General features: G+C 33.1%; 1 protein-coding gene across 1 annotated transcript in view; it reads left to right on the forward strand.

The window, feature by feature from the left end:
- The first annotated feature begins 9,939 nt into the window (after positions 1 to 9,939).
- The window catches only part of LOC137631177 (chloride channel protein 2-like), a 390,893-nt gene continuing 389,546 nt past the window's right edge, over positions 9,940 to 11,286 (forward strand). Inside the window, exon 1 of the mRNA XM_068362900.1 lies at positions 9,940 to 10,124. The gene's annotated coding sequence lies outside the window, so the exon portion shown is untranslated. The remainder of the gene's footprint in view (positions 10,125 to 11,286) is intronic.

Raw genomic sequence — 11,286 nt, forward strand, 5'->3', positions numbered from 1 at the left:
GAGCAGTAACATATGCTATAAGCTTAGGGGCCCCAACAGGGAAAATAGCCCAGTGAGGAAAGGAAACAAGGAAAAATAAAATATTTAAGAGCAGTAACAACATATGTTATAAGCTTAGGGGCCCCAACAGGGAAAATAGCCCAGTGAGGAAAGGAAACAAGGAAAAATTAAATATTTAAGAGCAGTAACAACATTAGAATAAAAATTTCCCATATTAACTATAAAAACTTTAACAAAACAAGAGGAAGAGAAATCAGATAGAATACTTTGCCCTTGTGTACCCTCAAGCAAGGGATCTATCATTTTATTTTTCGAGTGGTCTAAAAAATATATTGGATAAAATTACCAATAGTTACGTCTGTCACTACATACATATGGTACCTGTCACTGAATTTGAGAAGCATTTCTTAACCTTTATTTATTTATTATTATTATTATTATTATTATTATTATTATTATTATTATTATTATTTGCTAAGCTACAACCCTAGTTGCTGTCACTGAATTTGAGAAGCATTTCATAACCTTTAATTATTATTATTATTATTATTATTATTTGCTAAGCTACAACCCTAGTTGCTGTCACTGAATTTGAGAAGCATTTCAAAACCTTTAATTATTATTATTATTATTATTATTATTATTATTATTATTTGCTAAGCTACAACCCTAGTTGCTGTCACTGAATTTGAGAAGCATTTCAAAACCTTTAATTATTATTATTATTATTATTATTATTATTATTATTATTATTATTATTATTATTTGCTAAGCTACAACCCGGTACCTGTCACTGAATTTGAGAAGCATTTCAAAACCTTTTATTATTATTATTATTATTATTATTGTTATGATTATTATTATTATTATTTGCTAAGCTACAACCCTAGTTGCTATAAAAGAACGGCACAACCATAACATTTCACCCACTGGAGATGGGTGACCCGCATTTCACCCATCCCTGGATGCGTTCGTTCGTTTGTTTAAGATTACCAAGCAAAAATCAAGACACGGGCTCTTGCACGAAGGCAGCACTTAGTCCGTGAGTGCGGTTTACTTGCTATGACCTAATTTCGCAATAAGTTTATGTGGTCAAAGGAGAGGCATTAAAATGAGTTGTGCAATTGGTCATGAAACAATTTTCAAATTATCCGAAAATGGTTATATATATATATATATATATATATATATATATATATATATATATATACAGTATATATATACAGTATATATATATATATATTGTATATATATACTGTATATATATATATATATATATATATATATATATATATATATATATACAGTATATATATATATATGCATATATATATACTGTATATATATATATATATATATATATATATATATATATACAGTATATAAATATGCATATATATATACTGTATATATATATATATATATATATATATATACAGTATATATATATATATATATAGAGAGAGAGAGAGAGAGAGAGAGAGAGAGAGAGAGAGAGAGAGCTCTATCTACTGGAAGATTAGCCTACTGGATTGGACCAGCAAACATGAGACACTCGTACCTAGAGGTATGATAATAAGTAGAATAAACAGCCTATTACCATTTCATATTGGCCTTCAAATCCTACCTTCGTTAGCAGACGCCCTTTCCCTTGAGGAATATTCTAATGCCTTATAAAGTGACCTTGTAAATCCGTCTTTGGTTGACTATAGGTGTTGCCCATTCATTTTGTTTATTCCGTTTCAAGTGTGCACGCAAATTCTAAAGTATGAGTTCAGAATTATAAACGACTTTTCCTTAATATGTGTACCAACCGTGTGTTACACAATTGTACATAATTCCTTTTGTATATACTATGCTTGTATCTTCGCTCTTCCCTGGCACTAAAACGAACATGAAAATTCATGTCTGCTTTTCTCTTCTGTAACATTGTTAATATTTGAACATGAAAATTCTTGTTGCTTTGAGATTTTGTATATAAAGGAGAGTGTTCTTTAATAAACAACTCAGTTGATTGCATCCTGCCTTTGAGTCATAACCTCTCTCTCGGCACCGTCACATATGGCTGTAATTTGTCTCAATTTGTGTTGAAATATGTAACAAAATTATGGAGCGTGCATCCGAAAACAAGCTCCTGTCGTTGACTTCGGCGGGTGCCTTCATTAAGTTTAGATTTACCATCACGATACTTTATATATTCATTTATTTAACATTATTTATGGACAAAACCTATATCTAAGGGAGAAATTTAGATTAGTAAATAAGTTTTGATTCACATTACTCGGTGATCATTTGAAAACAATGATGGTATTCGGACAAAAATACTCCCGACCAATCAGCTATCAGGAAATTTTCCGAGCAAAAAGGGCACCCCTGCGAGTCGGTGCAAATATGCCTCGATAAAAGAAATATAGACTATAGTTGGGCAGACCTTTGCATTTCATTTACTGTCATTGTTATTGCATATCGCTATAGCATATCTTGCATAGTAAAAAAAAAAAAGAAAAAAAAAGAAAAAAAAATCCAAACAACTGCTCGCTCCGTGAGAAACTTTCAGCTATTTAATTGTCTTTACTAATATCCAATTTCTTTTTCAACTTTATGCAACGAATTTGTCTTATATACCATGTACTGTTTCAACGTTAGGATTTAGATTTCTGTTAATAGTTTATATATGACATGTCTGTTTTGACGTTGTTACTTTTTTTAGAATGATTTATTATTAATTTGTTCTCTTCATTTATTTATTTCCTTATTTCCTTTCCTCACTGGGCTATTTTTCCCTATTGGAGTCCCTGGGCTTATAGCAACTTGCTTTTCCAACTAGGGTTGTAGCTTGGATAGTAATTATAATAATAATAATAATAATGTAAACGTGTGCCAGGTTTTGATCTTTTTCATTGGTACTCTGAGAACGTAGGAGTTATCTATTGCACCTCAGACTATCCAGCTCCTTTATTATTATCATTATTACTAGCTAAGCTAAGACCCCGGTTAGAAAAGCAAGATGCTGTAAGCCCAAGGTCTCCAACAGGGAAAAATAGCCCAGTGAGGACAGGAAACAAGAAAATAAACAATATAAAAAGTAATGGTAAATTGAAATAGAATATTCTAAAAACATTAACAACATTATAACAGATATTTGATATATAAACTATAAAAGGACTTATGACCGCCTGTTCAACATAAAAACATTTACTGCGAGTTTGAACTTATAAAGTTCTACTGATTCAACTACCCGATTAGGAAGATCATTCCTCATCTTGGTCACAGCTGGAATAAAACTTCTAGAGTACTGTGCAGTATTGAGCCTCATGATGGAGAAGGCCTGACTATTAGAATTAACATGCAGGTAAGCATAGTTGATTTGCTAAACTTCATTGCTGTAATAAGATATTCGTCCAGAGGTGGTATGGTCATATCATGAGAAGAGATTAACACTATATTGGGAGGAGAGTGATGGAAATGGAGGTACAGGGAACGAGAAGGAGAGGGAGACCAAAGCGAAGGTGGATGGACTGTATCAAGGATGACCTTCGAGCGAAGGGATTAACCGGTGATGAAGTGTGGGACAGAGATAGATGGAGAAAGCTGGCCAGAAACATCGACCCCACATAGAAGTGGGAAAAGATACAGACAAAGAGAAGAGATCGAATATTCGTACTAGTCGCATAAAATTCACTTTGTCTAATTTTGGAAAGTTTTCCATGACCGAAAATATTAAGGCTTGCTTTCTTTACAACCAACATTGATCTATCAGAGGGTATTTTTTTTTTATTTATTGAACAGCTATTGCCAAGAAGTCTATCTTTGATGTTTTAAGTAATTTAGGCCTCCTCTTAGGTTGCTGCTGTTGTTCTTGTTGTTAGATTGGCCCAAACACGAAGTGGGAACACGGGCTCTTGCGTTGCCAACCCGTAAAATTCACCAGATTTGCTACCTTTATAACTTAATTACTGAAATGAAGATTATTATTGTTATTATTATTATTATTATTATTATTATTATTATTATTATTATTATTATTATTATTTCCATTTCCATAGAAATTGATAGTGCACAAACTGAATATCAGCTGGATGTGTACCTATTGTTGAATTATAAGATTACCTTCAAGATAATCTGTTATAAAAATTAATTATTTCATTCATCTATATCGATAAGAAATCTTAAGAATGTAATGAATCATCTATATTCCTACAATCTTACATAATTAACGTGTGTAATTAGTATGATGTTAGCTTTTAATAATTATGCATTCAGTAGTTTTAATGAACATAACTTAGGTGGCTCAAAACTTTATTTCTTTTACTGGAGAAAAAAGTTTGCCTTGAAGTTCTTGTTACGCGTCAGCCGTGGCTCAGTTTTGACAAGTCATCACACTTTTAACAAGAAAAAAAAAGCCTCTTGTCATGATACTTCCTTCCCCCTTCCTTTACTTCAAGCAGCTCTCGTTACCCCTTTCTGAAGGATCCTCACAATCCTCAGCCTCAACGGGAAATGAAGTAATCTTGCGACAAATCATCTTTATTACGACGCCTTTCATCTATTTTTAATTGGTCTTTTCCCGCTAAAATGATATCAAAGGCTCATTCAAGTATTATCTTGGTTCTGTTATGAGTGAAAATGGAAACCTAGATGCAGAAGCCAGTCATATATATAATTTAGTTTACATAAATGAATTGGGCTCACCAGGAATACTTTATGATAGGAAGATTAGTGCAAAAGTAAGGAAAGTTTTATAAAAGTGTTGTTAGACCAGCCATGCTCTGTGGGGCAGAGACTTGGCCAATGAAGAAAGGCCAGGAAAGAAAAATGGAAATAGCCAAGATGAGGATGCTGAGGTTGATGAGTGGTGTCAAAAAAAAAGAAGATGAGATCCGGAATGAATTGATCTGGGGGACAGTCAAAGTATTAGAGGTTTCAAAGAAAGCTCAGAAAAGAAGATTAAAATAATTTGTTCATATCACGAGGAGGAGATGGACACGTATGTAAAAGGGTTATGAGCATGGAAGCGGAGGACAGTAGAAGGAGGGGGAGGCCAAGGTTCAGGTGGAAACATGAAGTATTGAATGGCAAGAAGGAAAGTGTCTAATAGAACAAGATGTTCAGAGAACAAGATGGAGAAGGCTGACTAGAAACAGCGACCCCACATAGAAATGGGAAAAGCTGAATACAAAGAAGAAGAAGATTCAAGTATTATCGCAAAATGACAAGAATATGCAACTTACAACTGTTTTCTTTTTTTCAAAAAGATGTGAAGTCAAGGAAAGACATATATTATTATTATTATCATTATCAAATGCTAAGCTACAACCCTAGTTGGAAAAGCAGGATGCTATAAGCCCAGGGGCCCCAACAGGGAAAATAGCCCAGTGAGGAAAGGAAATAAAGAGAAATAAAATATTCTAAGTATAGTAACAGCATTGAAATAAATATTTCCTATAAAAACTACAAAAACTTTAACAAAACAAGAGGAAGAGAAACTAGATAGAAGTGTGCCCGAGTGTACCCTCAAGTAAGAGAACTCTACCCCAAGACAGTGGAAGACCATGGTACAGAGGCTATGGTACTATCTCTCTTGTCTTCTAACTGAGGCTTCTGGATATGAAAGAAACCAATTTAAAGGAAACTTCCATAATGCTAGTTTCCCTTTCTTATCAAAAACATGGGAGGAGGACATCCCAAAAGGAAAATCACGTCACTCATATGTTAAAAGGACAAGAAAACCTCTTTACAATTACATACTAGTTTCCTATCTCTTATCTCTAAAGATAAAATAAGATCAGAGAGCATTTCAATTAAAAGTTCTTATAGACTTCGATTTGACGAAAGACTTATTTTAACAGCATATCTTAAACATATTTGACTCCCCCTGTAGATTTCAAACAAGAGCCTTAAATACACCCACATTCAATTCTTTCAGAAAAGCATTCAGGTCACCAAGGACATTCTGCCTCCTCGACAAGAGGACATGTGGAGGCATGTGGGTTAAGTATGTCTTCTGATAATCTTAGATATAGTGGTACTTTATAAAACTCGGTATCTTAATTATTAGAGTGTCTGTGGAGATTAATAGATAAGGAATCAATGCTGATAGTAGAGAATTCCTCTCTTATCTATGTCTAGCGTTATTTTTGCAATATTTTTCTCATAAATGTGATGTTCTCCTTCAGATTCTTTGATAATTAGCTTAAGTCTTTACTGCTCAATTCGTAGTTATACATATTGATATCCTGATTTTCTCTATAGCTCTTGAAAATGGTTGGCTGAGGCCAGCAAAAACACTACGAATGAAAATAATTAGTGGATTCACTAAAATACCGTTCTGGAAAATTATTCTCTGTATACATATTCTAACGAAGCTGGACTAGTATAGAGTAAATATCTTATTCATGTATTTCATTTGTGTATTTAAGAGGTAAATAGCCAGCTAATAAGGTAAGTTCCTCTCATGCAGTTTAAGTAATTGTATGTAGATTACATAAGACTTTCATCATTTATTTAACTGTATTTTTAATTTAAGTCAGTATATATAAATTTAAGTTATTTTCAATAATTAACTTCTTATTTCATGTATTTTGTTACGATGTCTTATGTAATGTCGATTATGTATGCTGTATGACCCATACGAGGTTTGAACATAAGTTCTTTTATAATTTTTATGTTTTCACGAGGTTAAAATGTGCATGAAACTTCTCAAAAACAGATTTACTTTATTATTTTATTGCTTCGAGGGGTAGGTGGGCGGAGTTAGCTGAGAGAGAGTTACCTTACAAGGAGGGTTACTTCCCCTGTTCGATCTACTTAGTTGGTAACCTTACCCCCATGCCCCTAGAATGATCTTTTTAGAATTATCTAGAAGTTTTAAGTCAATATATATATATATATATATATATATATATATACATACACTGTATATATATATATATATATATATATATATATATATATATATTTATATATATATATAATAAATGTCATATATTTAACGTTGTTACTATTCTTAATATATTTAAAAATTATTATTTTATATCTCATTTACAGTTCATTTGTCTTTTCTCTATCTCCCTTTCCTTTTGAAGGTTTTCGGTTTGTAGTATTCTACTTTTCCAATTAAGGTTGAAGCTTGACAAATAATGATAATAATGATAATAATAATAATATTAATAATAATAATAATAATAATAAAATATCGTCCCAGATGTTAAAATTCTAGAAATTCTGACGTGGTTGAATATTTAGATATATTTTCTAAGATGTCTCTATCTAATACGCCAGCTGAATTTCAGGTAGACGAGTGGTTCTGCTGAATATCTAGATCTATTCTCCCCCGATTTTTAAATTCTAGATATGCTGATAGAACAATCTAGAGAGGATCGGCCTAGCTTCTTGTAGGGACCTTCCCTCGTAAGAGCAGCAGTGTTACCAAGTAAATTTGTTTACGATCCCTTGATTACCGGGTGAAAATTTATCCACAACCCTATTATTATTATTATTATTATTATTATTTTTATTACTACTACTACTACTACTACTACTACTACTACTAGACAAGCTACAACCCTAGTTGGAAAAGCAAGATGCTATAAGCCCAAGGGCTCCAACAGGGAAAAATAGCCCAGTGAAGAAACGAAATAAGGAAATAAATAAACGATATGATGAAAAATTATCAATAAAATATTTTAAAAAACAGTAACATCAAAACAGATAAGTCATATATATACTATAAAAAGACTTATGACCGCCTGTTCAACATAACAACATTTGCTGCGAGTTTGAACTTTTGAAGTTCTACTGATTCAACTACCCGAGGAGGAAGATCATTCCACAACTTGGTAACAGCTGGAATAAAGCTTCTAGAATACTGTGTAGTATTGAGCCTCATGATGGAGTAGGCCTGGCTATTAGAATTAACTGCCTGTCTAGTATTACGAACAGGATTGAACTGTTCAGAAAGATCTGAATATAAACGATGGTCAGAATTATGAAAAATCTTATGCAACATGCATAATGAACTAATTGAACGACGGTGCCAAAGATTAATATCTAGATCAGGAACAAGAAATTTAATAGACCGTAAGTTCCATTCTAATAAATAGAAACACTTTTGTAAATATCTTATTTGTATAGAACCCGTACATATAGTACATCAAATAACAAAGTGAAGGTTAATATTAAAAAGAAAATAGGTCTAGGTTCATGTTTTTTTTTAAATTAATAAATTAGTGATTATGGAATTTTTTTTTTTACTTATGTTGATGTATATTAAATTGAGAACAATATATAGGACAATGTAATTTAAGCTTTATTTTATTATAAACAACAAAATATTGAATTAAGATATTACATAAGTGACAATATATAAAACAATAAGATTTAAACCCGAGTCTATTTTAGTGTCAATATAGACTTATTTTACAACAACAAAATATTGAATTGAGAAATACAATTAACCAACTATCGGGAATTAATAATGTATAACACATCAAATAAATTCTTCAAAGATAAATTTGACAAAAACAATTAGCCTACTATCATGAATTAATAATGTATAACACATCAAATAAATTCATCTAAGATAAATTTGACAATTTTTTATACTGTGATAATGAAAACAATGATTTTAGTGAAGAAAATCCTCTCACTGTTAACGACAGTATTTCTTTTACCGGAAATCCCCTAACCTGGATAAATTTTCCCATGGTTGGCAACTCTGCCGGCTGAAGTCAGTAAATGTGTGTGTGTGTGTGTGTGTGTGTGTTTGTGTGTGTGTATGGCCACAGCTGGTAGCCAGCTGACTGACTCGACGGGAGAGACTAGAGTGAACCGAGCAGTGTTGCCAACTTAGCGCGAAATGCGCTAGATCTAGTGCATTGGCATCACAAACAGCGCATAGATTTTGTATTTTGCGCATAGCGCATTTTTTTGGCGCAAATTTGATTGGTTCGGTGCAATTTCTAGTGCATTTCTGAAATGTATATATATATATATATATATATATATATATATATATATATATATATATATATATATATATATATATATATATATATATATATATTATGTGTGTGTATTATTCGTATAACAAACCCATATCCAACATTCTCAATAATTGCAAATTGTTGCCTTGACTTTGTTGTTGTTAGTACACCTTTTATGAAATAATAATACCAATTCCCTAATATCACAAGAGGGTCTGCCCCTCTCTTTTATTCTTCTCCTGTACTTCTCTTTCTCCCTATTTCCTTAATCTTTCCCATCCCGAGTACCTGCCCTTGAGCTATAAACTGGATTATATCCAGGGGTACTCTTCCTTTCCCCATATTCTTCTTATTATTATTATTAGTATTATTATTAGTACATCTTCTGTGTGAAGTATATCACCAAAATTCACACACACGGAGAAAACTCTTCCATATTTGTTTTTGATGCTGTTAATAGTTTATATATGACATGTCTGTTTTGACGTTGTTACTTATTTTAGAATGATTTATTGTTAATTTGTTCTCTTCATTTATTTATTTCCTTTTTTCCTTTCCTCACTGAGCTATTTTTCCCTGTTGGAGCCCCTGGGCTTATAGCATCTTGCTTTTCCAACTAGGGTTGTAGCTTGGATAGTAATAATAATAATAATAATAATAATAATAATAATATATGACATGTCTGTTTTGACGTTGTTACTGTTTTTAGAATGATTTATTGTTAATTTGTTCTCTTCATTTATTTATTTCCTTATTTCCTTTCCTCACTGAGCTATTTTTCCCTGTTGGAGCCCCTGGGCTTATAGCATCTTGCTTTTCCAACTAGGGTTGTAGCTTGGATAGTAATAATAATAATAATAATAATAGCGCATTTATAGCGCATTTCAGACCTCAATGTAGCTCATTTACGTCCAAACACAGCGGGCAACACCGCAACAGTGGAGTCGAGACTGTCGACTGTCGAGTCAGGGAGCCAGTCTGCGTGCGCCTGCCAACGAGGCAACATAGCGTTACATGTTTAGTGCTTAGCTCCATGCCGTTTTCTTTCGCTCTTATCGCTTTTACAAAGCCAACTGCTTTTAAACTTGGCAACGCATATCCATGCTATCATCTTTCGAATTGTTCTTTGATGTGCCTCAGGTGGGTTTACGATTGCAAAGATGTTTCCTGTTGCCTAATTGAGGTGTAGGTAGAAAATAAGCAGTTTTGTTTTTTTTACAATGGAGATTGTGTAAGAATGTTCAGGCTCCTTCCGACGGTATCACCTGAAGCTAGCCGGGTCGAGTATAAGATACGCCTGTGGGGGTATTCCCCCTCCCGCAAACGTTTGCTGTTTATTTTGTTTGTTTATCATGTAGCCGAGCAGTTTAATTGCTGTTTATTTTGTTTGTTTATCATGTAGCCGAGCAGTTTAATTGCTGTTTATTTTGTTTGTTTATATTGTAGCCGAGCAGTTTAATTGCTGTTTACTTTGTTTGTTTATAATGTAGCCGAGCAGTTTAATTGCTGTTTATTTTGTTTGTTTATAATGTAGCCGAGCATCGCTAGATCCGATTGGAGTTTTAAGTGATGCGCTTAGGTAAAAGGCCTACACATACTAACCTAATTTCTGTCTAATTTCTGTTTACATTTAGTGGAAGGTGTTGAGTGTGTAGTGTAGCCAATATTAAATTTGCATTGTGGGTAAAGTATTTAGGTGTGTAACCATTTAGTGTCTAACCCAAATTGCTGTTACGTTGTTTATGGTGGTTCGCATTTCATCGGTTTATGATGCAATGCACTGTTGTCACCCAAGGACCAGGGAGGTTTTTAATCGTTCTTTATATACAATTAGAATAGTTTAGGGCACTTTTATATCCATTTAATTGTTAGTACCATAGATTCTTGTCCAGTATTTTTGTTTAGGGGCTAACAACAAACTACTATCATGTAAATATTTCACTACTTACGTCAGGGTACCACGAGGTTTAACGGTCCATGCATAGGCTTGCATTTCTGTTGTCGCCGGGGAACAGCCTTGGGGGAACAGACTCCGGTGTGGGATAATGGCTGGTAAGCGGTAAGAACTTTTCCAGCTTTAGGGAATTATTATTTAACGGTAATTTTTTCATAACATATCATTTGATGGTCCATGTAAACTTACCTAGCATGCGGCGTTCTCACTCATAGGACTATATAGTATCACTGAACAGAGAACAGTTCAAAATATATATCCTGAACTGGATGTGGCTCCATCCTGAAAAAATCCTTTCCTCCACCCAACCGCCGTTTGATTATTTGCCTCAGGAATTGTTCCTGATCT

This window comes from Palaemon carinicauda, chromosome 39, assembly GCF_036898095.1.
Source record: "Palaemon carinicauda isolate YSFRI2023 chromosome 39, ASM3689809v2, whole genome shotgun sequence".
In the NCBI taxonomy this organism is placed as follows: Eukaryota; Metazoa; Arthropoda; class Malacostraca; order Decapoda; family Palaemonidae; genus Palaemon; species Palaemon carinicauda.